This window comes from Lycium barbarum, chromosome 2 (assembly GCF_019175385.1).
Source record: "Lycium barbarum isolate Lr01 chromosome 2, ASM1917538v2, whole genome shotgun sequence".
Taxonomy (NCBI): Eukaryota; Viridiplantae; Streptophyta; class Magnoliopsida; order Solanales; family Solanaceae; genus Lycium; species Lycium barbarum.
The window spans coordinates 129,421,431-129,438,646 of NC_083338.1; positions in this window are offsets into that span (position 1 = coordinate 129,421,431).

The window sequence follows — 17,216 nt, forward strand, 5'->3', positions numbered from 1 at the left end:
CTTGTTTTTATTAATCACCAGTAAGCTTTACAAAACTATAGCAAGTTTATACTCACTTGCTATTTCTGTAGAAGAAAACTACAAGGACTTATGCTAGGATATACCTTCTAGACTTAAAATATAAATTGATGAATAGCAACTGCAGTCCCAGGTCCAGCGCGTCCACTGCATATGTACGCTATTTCCCTTGCAACCAGCTCCCAATCTCGTCGTCTTTGTTCAAAAACTCGTTGGTTCCTTTCTAGCCAAACAACGTATACAAACTCAGCATAAATCATTCTGAAAATGCATGCATTTGTTGACTTTCCCTTCCCCTTCTGTATGACTTGGCCTATGTACTGTCCCCAATTGTTAGTAGGACCAAACTGATTTTGTGACCAGTGTAGTAGTTTGTCCCAAATAGCTAGTACATAGTCACATTTTGTGTATAAGTGGTCCCTAGATTCTATATGTTGCTCGCACATGACACATTCCTCCTTCACTTGCATACCCCATCCACGGAGTCGATCAGAAGTTAATAGTTTGTTTTGCAATTGCAACCACATAGTAAAGATAGCTTTCGGTCTAGCAGGATTGTTGAACATTAAGCATTTCCAAGGTGGCCTTTGTTGTGACCCAATCAGCTGCAAATAGATGGTTCGGATAAGGGATTTTCCAGCAGTGGCATTACGTTGGATCTGGGCAGTTAATGTTCGAGCCTCCAATATTTTCCTCACCATCCAGCACGCCTGCTGTGGTATATTTACCTCATGAAATTGCTTTCCTTTGATGTATAAAGCATGTATACATTTTATCCATAGCTTATCTTCTTTGTGTTCCAAATCCCAGCAGGTCTTGGCTATGGCAGCCTTGTTCCATAGCTGAAGGTTAATCAAATTCAATCCCCCTACCGACTTTGGAGTACACACCCTTTCCCATGCCACAATGGCTCTTTTTGTGATGACATTTGTTCCCAACCAAACATAGCTTCGGCAGTATGATTCAATAAGTTTTAAGACCTTGTTAGGGATGATAAAGAGTTGGGCCCAATAGGCCTGAATTCCAAAGATTACAGCTTGCACCAATTGGACTCTACCAGCATAAGATAATTTTTTTGCTGTCCAGGTAGAGATCCTGGCTGTTATCTTTTCAATCAGTGGCAGCCACTGCACTATAGTTAACTTCTTGGTGGATAAAGGAACCCCGAGGTATTTAAATGGAAGTTCCCCACATGAATAGCCAAGCATAGCTAGTATCTCATCTTGCACAGTCTGAGTAGTACCCCCAAAGTACACTGAGCTCTTCCCTAGGTTAGCTTGGAGTCCTGACGCCTGAGAAAAGGTGTTGAAACAGTGCTGAAGTGCAGTAACTGAGGCCATATCAGCCTTAGAAAATAGCAAGAGATCGTCAGCAAAGCTTAGGTGGGTGATTCCAAGCTTAGAGCACCGGGGGTGGTATTTGAAAGTTTTACAGTACTTGAGTGCATTCAGATGTCTGCTTAAATACTCCATCGCAATGGCAAATAGATAAGGGGACAATGGGACCCCTTGTCGAAGTCCTCTAGCAGCATCGAACGGTTCAGTAGGTTCCCCATTGACCATGATCTTATAATTGACTGTCCTCACACACTCCATCACCCAACCCAGGAACTTGGTAGGAAATTTCTGCTCCTTAAGAACTTGTTCTAAGTATATCCATTCGATAGAATCGTATGCTTTCTGTAGATCAATCTTAATGACACATCTAGAGGAAGTATGTTTTCTAGTGTAGGCTCGCACAAGTTCATGGGATAGGATGGTGTTATCAGATATTTTCCTTCCGGGGATAAATCCAGCCTGGGCTTCACAAATAATCCCTGCCATAAGCGGTTGTAGTCTAGTAGTAAGAATTTTCCCAATAATCTTATAAAGAATGGTGCAGCAAGCAATAGGTCTAAATTCCTTAACTGTAGCATGCTTTGGTGTTTTGGGGACCAACGTGATAGATGTGCAATTAATCGCTCGATAGAGTTTCCCAGTGGGGAAGAAATTTCTGGTGGCAGTAATAATGTCATTCTTAACTACAGGCCATGCTTTTTTAAAGAACAGCGAGTTATACCCATCAATACCAGGTGATTTATCATCACCAATAGACCACAATCCCGCAATAATTTCAGCTTCCGTAATCTCTCTACATAGTTGCTTTTGTTGGGCATGGTTGAATACAGGCCCTTTTCTCATGATCTCTTTGTCAACAGCAGGTAGTGTATGAGAGGATGCACCCATTAATGATTTATAGAAGTTGAGGATTTCAGATTTGATTGCTTCAGGTTCAGTAATTTTTATACCTGTAAGGGAAGTAAGCTCACAAATCTGCTTTCGCTGTGTTCTCTCTTTGATTACCGCATGAAAATACTTGTTATTCCCATCACCAAGTTGTACCCATTTGGCTCTTGATTTTTGTTTGAGTGCACTTTCTTCAAGTAGCGACCATTTTTCCAAATTCAGCATAACTTGTTTCTCCTTATGTAGCAGCATATCACTTGCATGAGTATCAATTTGAGCCTGCACCTCAGCCAATTCCTGTCTAGCTTTAACAATTTTCACTTGTATACCTCGAAATTCTTCGACATTAAGACGTTTTAGGGCTGGCTTGAGTGCCTTGAGTTTCAGCCAAATGTTCCTAATAGTAATAGGATCCAAGTTCTGTTGCCATATACTCTCTACCGTGGTCAGGAATCTGCTATGTTCAGCCCAGATGTTGAATAATCGAAAAGGGATTTTAATAGGCAAGTGCACCGTATCCAGTTTCAACGTCATAGGTGCATGGTCTGATATGTTAGGCAGTTCATATTCCACAGGAACATGTCCCCATTGCAACATCCATTGGTGATTACCAAACGTCCTATCAATTGCTCCAGGTATAGTACTCTCCTTGCCAGGTGAGTTCGCTCACCTGTGATGTGTGTATACATTCGGTAAAGTCTTTAATCTCAGCATATGTAACTGGGTTGCCATAAAGTCTATCATCAGGGAGCATTATAGAGTTAAAATCTCCACTTATGAGCCAAGGAGTTGAGACACCTTGTGCAATGTCAATCAGGCCAGCCCAAAGTATTTTCCGCTGTTCCAATGTGTTGTAGCCATAAACTATTGTAACTAAACACTGAAAGGGGTCAGTTATTCCTTTAACCAGGCAATGTATATATTGGGCATCAATTTTAAGTGCAGAAACAGTGTAGAAACTAGGATCCCACAATACCCAAATCCGACCATTTTGGGTAGCTGTATAGTTGCTAATTAGATCCCATCTTGCTGCCACATTTGTACTGATACGACTTGCTTTGTTTTCTTTAACCCTTGTCTCCACAATAACCATTTCATTGTGGGGGACTTGTTCCGCCTCCTCTATCCACAGGGAGAGAACCTTTTTTATTAGGGGCTTGGTCAGTCCCTGAGTTATTACTTGTCTTCTGGACCACACGGAGAGCAGGGAAGTTCTCTTGGGTGAGTTCTGGGCTATCCACCTGCTGCTTTCCATTTCCTGAATATGTTGGACTAGGCGGCCTGATTATTATTGATTCCGGGGCTCGTTGAGCATTTGCTACTGCCGCCTGGGATGTTTCTGGTGCCTCGTCCAGCCACACTGGTCTTGGTAACGGCCCCTTATGTTGCCACTCTTGATTGACTTTCTTAGTTGTTCTTCTCGTTCTCGGTACCTCCTTATCAGGTTCTTTAGCTGGACCATCAATGGTCTTCGGTTCTGCACATATATGCCCAATCATAAGGCATTTTTGGCAATAATATGGTTTCCAGTCATAAGTAACTGCTTGCTCGATAGTTTTGCCACTAGGGCCTTGGATAAGAACCTTCGTAGGCAGGTCTTTGGTAATATCCACCTCTATTAACATCCGAGCAAAGGAGATTCTGGTCCTCTTTGTTGTGCACTCATCAGCAAACAATGGGGTCCCTATGAGACTAGCAATTCTACTCAATGCTTTGATGCCCCAGTAGCTCATAGGCAGGTCAGGGAATTTCACCCAAAGCGGAATTTCAGTAGGGAATTCCATAGAGAAATCAAAATCCGGAGTCCAGTTTTTCAAAATAATTGGCCTGTTGTTGTATGTATAGGGGCCTCCATAGAATATTTCCTGCATATCCTCCACCTTTTGGAATTTTATAACATAGTAACCAGCTTCATGTAGGTAGAGATCAGGTTCAGCTACTTTCCCCCAATTTTGCTTCACATACCTAAGCATCGTAGTGTATCCCGGAGTAGCCCCGATGAAATAGGCAATTATCGCACTTCTCCATCTATCCTCTTCCTCTTTCACTTCATCTTCATCTAGTTGTGCAACAGGATGCCCATCTACTATAGTTGGGGGAACATAGGTAAGGGTCATACCATTTTCCGCCGCTCTGTTTCCAGTGAATAGATTGGTTCACTTGTTGGCTGCTGTTGCATTTGCGATGGGAGGAGCAGTGGTAGTCGTGTCCGTTGAAGTTGGGTCATTAGGGTTCAGATCCGCCGCCACTGGTTCCTTTCTAGCAGAAGCCGATCTTGTTCCATTTGTGTTTTGATACTGGGTCGAAGCTGATGCCACCGGAGTTGTGGTTCCAGTAAGGTCGAGCTTCGCCACCTCTTGGGATTTACCAGTTGTCCTCGCCGGCGTCAAATAAACCCCTTCCATTGGTGGAATTTCAACTTGTTGACTCTCACTCTGCTGCAATCGAGCCCCTACAGAGCTTCCAAAAGCAACTATGGTTTCTTTTCTTGGCTGGCCTCGTCTTCTACCCCCTCCCCTTGCCATGGCAGCCACTTCGGCGCACGTTAACTAACGTGAACTGAGCATCCGCAGGAGAGAGAATTTTTCTTTAACTTCATAGATCGGCTTTGTCTTTATTAAATCTCTTCAAAATATCACCATGATATTTTTTCTGAGAGATAAAAATTTCACCTTCCAATTGAGAAACTTTAATGCCGAGAAAATAAAACATTAATCCCAGATCAGTCATCTCAAACTGGCTAATCATGGCCTCCCTAAATTCAAAAATTAGTTTGGGATTTTAGCCAGTAAATATTAAGTCATCCACGTATAAACTCACAATAAGCATGTCTCCACCAGATGTATAGTGCATGCTCATAAGGACATCTATGAAAATCATGTCAATAAAATAAGAATCAATACGAGTATACCAAGCTCTAGGAGCTTATTTCAACCCATATAATGCCTTCTTCAACTTGTAAACTTTATTTTCTTGACCCCTTTTGACATACCCTGCAGGATGCTCAACATACACTTTCTTCCTCAAGAACACCATTCAAGAAAGCAGATTTCACATCCATTTGATAAATTTTCCAACAATTACTGGCAGCAAGAGAAATAATCATACGAAATGTATCAAGTCTTGCAACAAGTGCAAATACCTCAAAATTATCAATACCTGCTTTCTGCTTGTATCCCTTAATAACTAATCTTGCCTAAAAGTGATTAACTTCTCCAGTTGGTTTGTATTTGGTCTTGTATACCCACTTGACTCCAATTGGTCTTTTCGAAGGTGGTAAAGTAGTCAATTCCCAGGTGTTATTTTTCTCAATAGCATGAATTTCTTCATTCATTGCATGTATCCAACAATCATCTTTCGCATCTTCCTCAAAAGTAACTGGATCACACTCTGCCTAAATAGAGAAAATTCACAATATCTTCGTCAGATAAATCGTTATCATTACCATCAACATAATCTTGCAAACGGGCTGATAAATGGTGATGTCTTTGCGGACGATTGGATGTCTCTGTTTGAACAGGTTGTACTATTTGTTCTTCTTGATGTCTTCTAGAACTTCCTTCCTCCAGGACTGAAATTATTAGTTGAGACGTGGAAGGTTTAGGATCCTTCTTTGACCAATACCATGCACTCTGCTCATCAAAGGTAACATCTCTGCTAATAATTATTTTTCCTTTATCTGGATTAAATAATTTGTATCCCTTTGTCTCATGACTATAGCCAATAAAAATACACTTTTCTGCCTTATCATCCAAATTCTTTCTCAAAACATCAGGAACATGTGCATAAGCAAGACAACCAAATACTTTTAGATGAGAAATACTTGCTTTCTTACTTGTCCAAACTTCTTGACTATGAGATTTACCTAGATTTATTTTTTATATTTCTTATAAACTTTATTCACTTAAATAAAATCATAAATCCTAAGACATTTTATTCATAATGCAAGAAAACTATAGCTACCACTTGGGGTGTACATGGACCGGGTTGGTTCGATTTTTTTACAAACCAAACCAAACCATTTGTGTCGGGTTATTAAATCTATAAACCAAACCAAACCAATAAAAGTCGGGTTTTTCGATATCAATTTTTCTCGGGTTTTTCGGGTTTTTTTCGGGTTTCTCGGGTTTTTCATAGTATCTAATGAAAAGCACATAGCAGTGCTTCTTAAAAAGAGTTATAGTACAAAATATCAACATATAAGATGGAGGCAGAACACTGTTTGAAGTTTTAACTTTATATTATAACTAAAATGTCAAATGGCCATAAAATGTCAGATGTAGCAAAAACAAAAATCCACCTTAGAGTTTGGGTATACTCTAAATCATCTAGCCTATTACAACTGAAGTTGTTTCAACTCTCAATTAAACTTAAGCAACATAATGTTGGAAGCAATCTGCATATCTGGTTCTATTTCCTCATCTGCAAAATAAAAAATGAAGTCAGATGTAGTTCTAGAGGAGGTATAAAGGTTTCCAAAGGAGCTTATAACGATCTTGGTTTATTTACTCATTTCTTATGATTATACTTGAATGATCAGCCTCTCTTGCAGAAACTAAAGCAATGTAAATATGCAGAAATTTAATTTAGTTTTTACCAACTGAAATAATATAGGAGTAATGTGCAGACTACAGATCATGATGAGGTGCAAAATTGATTGGTGCTGCTGGTTAGTGTGGAGGGAAGTTTTTGGCAATTTGCAAATCATGATACATGGAGAAATAAAGAGTAATGTGCAGATCTGCTTTTGACTGCTGGTGTGAGAAACAGGTTGCTGGTTTGAGAACAAAATTGCACATCAGCAGGAATTGGAATAAGTCATCAGCAGGAGAATAAGTTACTGTTGTAGTAGTTAACATGGAGACACAAGGTTGTTGATATTTGGGCAAAAATAAACAAAGGCTGCAACCTGCAAGATACATACAACAATTAAAAGGAATCACTGCAGCTTGAAGATTGAGCAAGTACTGCTGTTTACACCAGCTAGAAAAAGCAGTGCAATATACTACAGAGGCTACAGAGGTGCAGTGCTGCGGACCTGGTTTTACTGATATTGTTTTCTGTAGGTATGCTGGTCTGGGTACTGATCAACACATCAGAGAAATAAGTGCATAAATCCAAGAGGTTTGCAACTGTAGAGTACAGGGGTGACAAATTATTGATATACACGAAATATACACTGTGTATATGAAGCAGCTAGGACTTCACAGAGTGAGTTATTCTGTTGGACTAGAGATTAGTTATGGAGCCTAGTTAGTTACATGGAAGTTATCAACTATGGATCAGTATGTAGCTTGTATTTATATATATATATATATATATATATATATATATATATATATATATATATATATATATATATATATGGTGTGTGTGTGTGGGGGGGGGGGGGGGGGGATTACACATTGTAATTTTAACACATTGAATACAATAATCCAATCCTACATTCTTGATTTCTCTACTGGACTGCTTCTCTTCTTCTTCTTCTTCTTCTTCTTCTTCTGTTCTTCTAATCATGTGTTCTTCATCTACTCTCATCCAGAATCAATCACATAATCATCTATCTCAAATAACAACATGGTATCTTGGCTACAGAATTCATGATCCAAGATAGAACAATGGCATTGACCCTTTCCCAATGCTCCCACATAGATTCGGGATAGTTTTCTATTCTACAAGTTCTCAACCACTATTCATGAATACTGGACCAAATACAACTGACACAGAAGAATGGGACTACATACAAATGAGGCAAAGTCAACCTGAGACAAGCACTACTTCTACAAATAAACTGACTATGCCGCATCCAGTGGAGCATGACTTGGCTAATGAAGGATCACAAAATGATCATAGTCGACAACATCACAAGCTACAAAAGCAGTTTCTTTCTATGCAAGAGGGACTAACAGGAATTCTATCAACTACAATGTTGTAATGTGCAGGAACTGTTATAATATAGGAGAATAAGTGCCAGCCAATTCATAACTATCAAAGAAAATGAGCTGTACAAAACAACTTTTTGTAGAAGAAGCCTGTAACTTTTGTAAAAGAATAGTGTAATCAATTAACATACCAATTCTCACACAGATAGTGCATCGTGAACAAAACTGGTTAACCAATGCTCAAAGGTGAATCTCCATACTCTGCAAGAAAAAAGAATAAATTAATATATTGGATAAATAATATAAAAATATAACCAGATTCCAAATATTTTTTGCTTCTGCTACTACTGCAGGCCTGCAGCTGATTTTCGCAAATATCAACTTTTTAAACAAGTATTATATGGTTTTGGACTATTGGTGCAATTCAGTTTCTGCATGGAACAAGGAAGCCAAAGCAGAATTGCATATCTGCTGCAGTTCATAAGTACCATCAGGACATGAGCAGGATAAAAAAATAGGGTCATGCATGCAAATATTCATCAGATGCTATTTGACAATACCTTCATCAGCTTGCTCAATGTTCTGGACTTCTTCCAAACTGTCGTGAAAATTGTATTCTTTAGATAGTGATCGTAGCCATTGTTGAGTACAAATTAGAGCTTCTACTGTTTTTGGCGATAAAGAACTCCGGTAAGTATCAAGAATTCGACCACCTGTACTAAATGCCGACTCAGATGCAACAGTAGAAATAGGAATAGAAAGAACATCTCTCGCAATTTTTGAAATAACTGGATATTTACTAGACGAAACTTTCCACCAAGACAAGATATCAAAATCTTTATTCTTCACCACATCATCCATCAAGTATATCTGAAGATCAGATTTTTTTGCAATATTTCCCTCGTCTGCCAAATGTTTCTCCCATTCAGATTCCGACAAATCATCGGTTTCACTCATGCTAGTATCACCTCCAATATTGTCATTAGAAGAAGCATCAACGACAGAGTTATTGTAAGAATCATACAAACGCGTTAAAACACTTGCCATATCTTCCGACTTTAATCTTCCCAACAAAGGACCATATGCTTTGGAAAGAGTGAAGTTTACATACTTCATCTTATATCTGGGATCTAACACAATAGCAACAAGAAATAACATATTCATATCCTCAAAATTTCCCCAATACTTCTCAAATTTACTTTTCATCATGTCTGCCATATCAACCAAAATAAGATCTTCGCATGTAGAATACTTTTTAATAGAACTTCGAAGAGTAAAAAATTCACGGAAGAAATAGTTGGAAGTAACATACAAAGTCCCTGAAAATTTTAAAGTGGTCTGGTAGAAAAGATCAAGAAACTTGACAAAGCTCTCACATTCTTCCGGTCATTTGCTGATGGATTTCCTCTGAATGCACTTATTTCTCGACAATACTTTTGGTATTTATGGTCATTCAGATACATTCTTGTAAAGGATTTTTCACATTTTATAGCTGTATCTAACATTGTATATGTCGAGTTCCATCTAGTTTCAACATCAAGACTCACAAGACCATGAGTGTCTATCTTAGTTTTTTCAACAAATGACTTAAAAGAAGCAAACCATGAAGGAGAAGATCTAACATATTTTACCGCATTCCTTACACGAGAAATGGGTTCAATTTGTTCATCTAACCCTTCTTTTACAATCAAATTCAATATGTGAGCACTACACCTAACATGTAAAAATTCATTTCCAAGTATTACCCCATTCCAATCATCCATTAGCACCTTCAAATGCTTAATGGCAGCATCATTGGCAGTCGCATTGTCTAAGGTTACTGTAAACAAGTTATCAATGCCCCAACCCAATAAGCATTCCTCAATTCCCTTAGCAATAGTCTCGCCTTTGTGATCTGGTGTTGGAAAAAAGTTCAGAATTTTCTTTTGTAAATTCCATCGGTCATCAATCCAATGTGCGGTGACAACCATATAACTCAAATTTTGGAGTGATGTCCACGTGTCACTAGTAAGGCAAACACGTTGGTCCTTGATAAGATATTTAAGCTTATCTTTCTCTTCTTGATAAATCCTCAAGCAATGCCTTGCAACAGTAACACGAGAAGGTAGTTCAAAATTTGGTAAGGCTTTAGCCATCAATTTCCTAAATCCTTCTCCCTCTACAACTCTAGATGGCTGCTCATCAATAATTACAAATTCCGCAATGGCCCTCCTAATTTCATCCGCATTATACACTACCCTTTCATTAGAACCCGAAAGACCTTCTGTCCACCCTTCTTTAATAGGTTATAATGTTGTTTGTCTCTTATCAACGATTCTAAAGGGAGATTTGTTACATTTAACAGTTAGATGTGACCATAATGTAGTAGTCCCATTCTTTCTTTCGGCAGCAACCGTTTTTGGACAGTAATTGCATTTCGCCCTAATTTTACCTCCTTTAGCTTTAAATTTGGAGAAGTGATCCCAAATCTCGGAAGTCTCTCTATCACTATTCCCAGATTTAGAAGGTTCTTTAGGAGTTGTTCTTTTTTGCTTTTTAGGAGGAGTGCGTCGATGAGGAATGTTCTTACCTTGTTGTTGTTGAGATTCTGTTGGCACAATCGGAGGGTTGTTGTCAATCACTAACGATTTAGTTCCAGAAGTTGTAGCTTCCATCGCGAAAGACAATTTCTGTATATAATAAAAAAAATGTAATTTGTAATAAATCAACAAATTGATAGCAATATAAATAAATTTGTAAAACGTTAAAGCTAATTAGGAAAAACAAAAGGCTTATAGTGTAAAGTTGAGTCTTGTAGCCTGTAGGGTTGCTGATTTGAGAGGAAAGCACAAGAGGGATCTGAAATGAGAAAAGGAGAACGATGGCTTTTGTGAAATGAGAAAGGGATCTGAATATCTGATTTTGGGAGAAGGGTTCTGTAGCCGAATTGGGGCTTTTTAGATACATTTGCATTACGTTTTGGACTTCTGGACTCTGGTGTTCATTTCCTTATGGGCTTTTTTTTGTATATTATTTAGATGGGCTTTTTTGTATATTATTTAGATGGGCTTTTTAAGTCCAAATCTAAATGTAAAAAAGAAAACAAAAATTATGAAAAATTTTAAGAAAATATTTATAAATTACATTTTAATAAATATTTTTATGTATAACATAATTTAAAAGTAGTATATCTATAATCGGGTCGGTTTGGGTTCGGTTTGACTTTTTTTAGTTAAAACCAAACCAACCCTATAATGGTCGGGTTTTTTTACCAAACACCAAACCAAATCGAACCAAACCACTAGTCGGGTTTTTTTTTCCGGTTTGGTTCGATTTGTCGATTTGGTGCGGTTTATCGGTTTGCCCTGTACAGCCCTAGCTACCACAATAAAAGGATAATATTGAATTATAAGTTGGAAAAAGTTAGAAAATTCTCTCTTAATTGTAGGGGAAAAAACATGAAAAGGATTGGTTTTGGTTTTAAATTTTTTAGAAACCGACTAGATCGGATTGGTTTTGGTTTTAACCTAAAACCGACCCAAACTGACCCATGAACACCCCTAAACCTAACCATTTTAATTAGGTTGTGTATTATATGTAACACCTTTGTATTCATTTCCAAATTTAAATTTTAAGAAGTATTCAATTTTTTTGTTGCTAACAAGAGGCCACTTCAATTTAAAAGGAAATTAAGGTGGTTCAGTACATAATGAAACTAGTTCCTGAGATTCAGTCCCATAATATAATTGTGAAATTTTAACAAAGCATGTAAAGGAGTGTTGTCCAGAATACAATATCAGATCCAATTAAGTCATGTGAATTTTTTCCCCGATGGCGACGAAGGTTGCTTCAAGATTTAAAATTGATGGATTCTGAATTTGGAATTTATGAGTTCTGAAATTTACTTATCTATACATATTCACTAGATTTCTCAAGGATCAATGCTACAGAATTATGCCAACATGTTAGAGGTTGAGGCCTCTCTCTGCCAGCATGTTTGTGTTGAAATGTGAATTTTGTGTTAGAAGAAATAAAGATCTTATTTTTTTCGGGAAAAGGATCAAATATATCCCTCTACTTTAGTATAATAGTTAAATATACCCTCCGTTAGTCAAAGTAGATAAATATACCCTTTCCGTTAGTTAAAGTAGATAAATATACCCCTTCCGTTAAGAAAATACACAAATATACCCCTCAGTTGACAGAATCCCCAATTCCACCATTAATTACCCGATTTAACTTAAAAAACCCATGCCCGCCCCGCCCCAACCCGCAAATTAAATTCTTTCCACCCAAATATACCACTCACCACTACAACCGACCCAACACAACCACAAAGCTCCTCCTATACACAACCGCTCATCATTTTTAATCAGTTGTAGCGAGCCAGAAGATGGTAACAATGATTCATCCCATTCCCTTGGCATCACAAAACTTGATGTAGAATTGATATGGCAGACGTAAAAGGCAATAATCGTGATAACAACTATGGTATTTTTTGACATGGCTGAAGCGTTGGAAGTGTGTTAGTAGGCTACTGTAATTTTAAATGCTCACTTAACAACTGATTATATATAATGTTAGTTTGCTCATAACTTGAAGTCACAAAATTAGAAACTATAAATTAAATTAAAGTTCAACGCTAATTTTAGCCTATCTTAGAGACAACATCCCAATTCATGAGTGGTGGTGGTGGTTGTGTTGGGTCGGTTATAGTGGTGGTGGGTATATTTGGGTGGAAAGAACTTACTTTGCAGGTCGGGGCGGGGCGGGCATGTTTTTTTTTAAGTTAAATCAGGTAATTAATGGTGGAATTGGGAATTATGTCAACTGAGGGGTATATTTGTGTACTTTCTTAACAGAAGGGGTATATTTATCTACTTTGACTAACGTAAAGGCTATATTTATCTACTTTGATTAGCGGAGGGTGTATTTAACTATTAAACTAAAGTAGAGGGGTATATTTCACCCTTTTCCCTTTTTTTTTCCCGTAATATATGGATTATCTTAGTTTATGAATAAGGAAGGTTAATGTATTAGTTTTAGATACATGCTTTGTTTTATTCATTAAATAGGGAATAGGAAAAGTTTAGAATTAAATTATGATACATGTACTAGAATAGGTATATGTTAGAAGAAAATCTATAAATACCTATACGTAGTTTAACTTATTTAAGTTGGCGCAAGAATAATCATTCTCCACTTGTCTTCAAGAAAGCATTTTAAGTGATTGATAGTATTTGTCCTCCACGAATTCGAACAATTTGCCCCTCCATGAATTTGCAGAGCTTTTTCAATGAACAAGCATGTACGAGTATATGCCCCGCCCATTGTCATTTCTTACTCTAAACTAAAATTTACGATAGTGATTTCTTTTTCTCATTTTCGGAGTGTCAGAGGAAGATGTTGGTGACAGTTGTCACAAGAAATGTCCAGCAAATTTGAATATTGTTGTCTTGTTGCACTTTGGCACAGTTTCTTCTTTGCTCCTTCATGGCCGGCTCCCCTTCCCGCCACAAAATATTCAGAATATCCACTCAGAATATACCAATATACTATAATTATTCCCCTCTACTCTTCCTCAATCACCCAGAAAAAACTTTTGGACAGTGAGATAAATAATTTTCTTGACTGCAATCGTTTTAACATTAAAAAATAAAAAATAAAATAAAAAAGAGTTTATAAAAAATTAACTTATTGGCGCAAAATTATGATTTGTCCATCTCTCGTTCTCATGTTTATTTGATTATTCAGTGCACTGTTTTTTTTTTTTGTTGCAACTCCAAGACCTTTATATGTGCTTTGAGCTTCATCAATAGTTACTACTCTCACCAACTGAGTGTACTTAAGTAATTTTGAAATTTCCAAAAATAGAAACCTTTATTCGCGCTTGAGATTATATAATCATCTAGTATACTTTTTGTATTGAATTGGAACAAATGGCATCATCCATGGGTAACAATAATAGCCATAGAGACGCTGATTGTCTTATAACGGGTCGTATTGTTATAGCTTTAGATGCGACCAGGGATCATCCTGAACAGGAAGTCAAGCATACTATCAATGAGATTAGAGCACAGGGTAACATCCTTCATGCAGGCGATACAATTATTGTGCTCGGGGTTTTGCATAAATATCTTCATCCTAGTGAGTGCCGGTTGAAAATTGCTTTCAGCAATAATTTTTTTTAGCACAATAAGTTGCTTAGGTTTAGGATGAATCTACTTGTTTGAATTTTAAATTTCTATTAGATCTTTTCATTTGTTGAGATATTTTAGTCTTTTGAAATTCTTGTTATGCAGATTTCGGCTGATTATGTTTTCAAGTTGACTATTTAAAGACCTCTATGCTTAATAAAATTATTGATAGGCATTTTCAATCGATACTTTCAATCTTTTTACTGCACCATCTTTTAAAAATTCAACAGTGGCTGCCTCACCTTTTCATACAATTATCCCATTTTTCTATTGCAAGATTGCTAGTTTTAGTGCTCGAGTTGGACGGTAATCCAATGTTTTATCTTTGACTAGATTTTGTGACAGTAGAACTTCTAATGGTAACCAAGTGTAGCTACCTATGAATCAAGATGGCGTCCACATTTAGAGCGTTGTGCTTAAACAACTTTACTCTATCAATAAGGTTATAATTTTCTAGTTCTGTGGGTTTTCATAACAATATGATCCAACTTTAGGCTCAACTCAAACTTTTGAAATCAATATATCGGCCTAAAATTTTATATGTCCAAGTTAAAGTGATGGACCAAATGTGGCAGAATAAATTTATTTTCCATTTTAAGCTTATATGGAGATGCATTATTATTTCTGTGAGGTTGCACTTTGACCTATTAGATGCTATTTTCGCCCTTCAGGATATGTCTAAAACTTTGTGCTGTGGTTTCAAAAATTTCTCTATCCTACAGGCCATAAAAATGGTAAAACTTAAAATGCTGCATTGGACATATCAACATTTTTCATGAATTAGATAAGAGTATGATGTGGGTTTAGTTTATTATGTTTAATCTTGCTTTTGGTGTCCTGTAAACTTTATAAACTAGTTTCTTAAAAATGAACACTAAATTTCTACTTTCTTCAATTATCCGTTAGTTCCATAAGATGTAAACAAGGATATATCTTTTAGTCGTATTTCACTCTTTCTTGTTGCTTGTAACGCCTTATAGCAGCTTTCAATTTTCACCCTTCTCATTCAGCAGATGAACTTTCTATTTTGATAATTAATGGGATCAAATAGATTTTTGTCATCAAGGATTGGTTTTGTCTTTTGCTGTTAAGTAATGTCCAAAGTCACTTTAGTGGGGAGCCATGTTTCGGTTCATGACAGTTTATAACTCCAGTAGGACTATATTATGAACATTGCTGCTTTCCTGTGACTGTTGAAGTGTTTATAAAGAACATGTAGTTTCTACATATTATGCCATTTTTATGGTGAAGATGGAACTGCAGTTTCCACTGTTAGCTGAATGGTTAGATGTGCAATTGACCGCCATCTTTAGCTGACTTCTTATCTTGTGTATTATAGATGCTTACAGTGTGGTTTGTTAACTCATTTTTGTGCACAGTGGGTTATCAAATGGAAGCAGAGCCACTGTCCATGTTTGGAACTCACGAACGTGAGATCGAAAAAGAGGTGACAAAGAAGGTTGATGCATATGTGAACATGCTCATGCAAAGTGCCCAAGACTGTGAAGGTGAAGGGGTAATATATGCACTTAATCCTCATAATAGTTCTGTGCTGCAAGTAAATATTAATTGATATATATCTTAGAGATGCGGCTAGAAGTATACATTGAAGTCATCCTTTGGAAATCCTGGAAATTTTTGCAACCCACTTGGGTAGCTAGTTTGTTTCTATGGGGGCATGTGGCCATGTGGGTTGAGTCTGATATACTATGATACAGTATTTTTTTCAAGTAGTTCAAATCAGTATGGTAGCATATTCAATGGAATCTCAAAATTAATCTGATGCAGGACAGATTTGCTTTTGAAAAAGTAATTTTCAAATGTTCAGTATAGGAATAGACATTACAACTCCCAAAAGTATTTGAACTTGGTATAGAAACTGCATTTTAATAATGTCTTATCTAATCAGTATAGGTGGACTACTATAATAGTGTATTCTGGTTTCTTCTTGACAACTTCCTCTTGTTTTATTCTTAAAGTGTATATGGGCTGAGCATCTTTCTATTTCTGCTTGTTTGCCTTTTTTATTTGTGTTACTTCAATATATATCACAAGAGACTTCAAGGTTCTCAAGTCCTACAGGCTGAATCAGGGTTAGACTGTTATTTTTATCACGTTGACTCCAGTTACTGTCCAAAGCAATGCATTTTATTTTTTCATATATTTTTATCTCCCTTTAAATTTTGATCTTACTACAAATTATTATAAATTGTTAGGTCGACATTGAAGTCAAAATTACTGCCGGGACTCCAGTAAGGAAAGTGGTTGTACAAGAGGTTACAACTATCAATGCGACATTTGTTGTACTAGATAGGTATGTTCTCTGATATTACCATGGTAATTCCAGTTCCTATAGTTTACATACCATCTCTTTCTTTGGTAGCTAAAGTTTACTGAGACTTGAAACAACAATAAATTAGTTGGAAATGCACAAGACAACCAATACTGCATAAAAACCTCCTCTTTCTAATAGGCTTTTAAACAAGATGGAAAAATAAACATGGCAAAGAGCAAAGAGTTTCTGGTCTCAATGTTGCTACATCTGTTATCACAACATTGCAATGTGGTTGGTCCATAGAAAAGGATCCCATCCCACGCATTGTGAGGCCATTTCATAATCCGCGTAAGTAAATAAATATCTCTTCCTATCTGCCAAAACGTTAAGTTGGAACCTTAACTACGGTTAGACCACTCTATAACAGTAATCTTCTATAACATTTTACTAAAAATCCAAGTTTTCTTTGGAACCACTTTTAGTCTTATGTTATTTATATGTTCTGTTAGCGCAGAAACGATAAAAACACAGTAATTAACGTGGTTCGGATCGCTGTGATTCTAGTCCACGGAGAATGGCCGGCACTTTTTTTAATATCAAGAGAGAAAGTAAGTTACAATATTGAATACTCTTAGGTTCT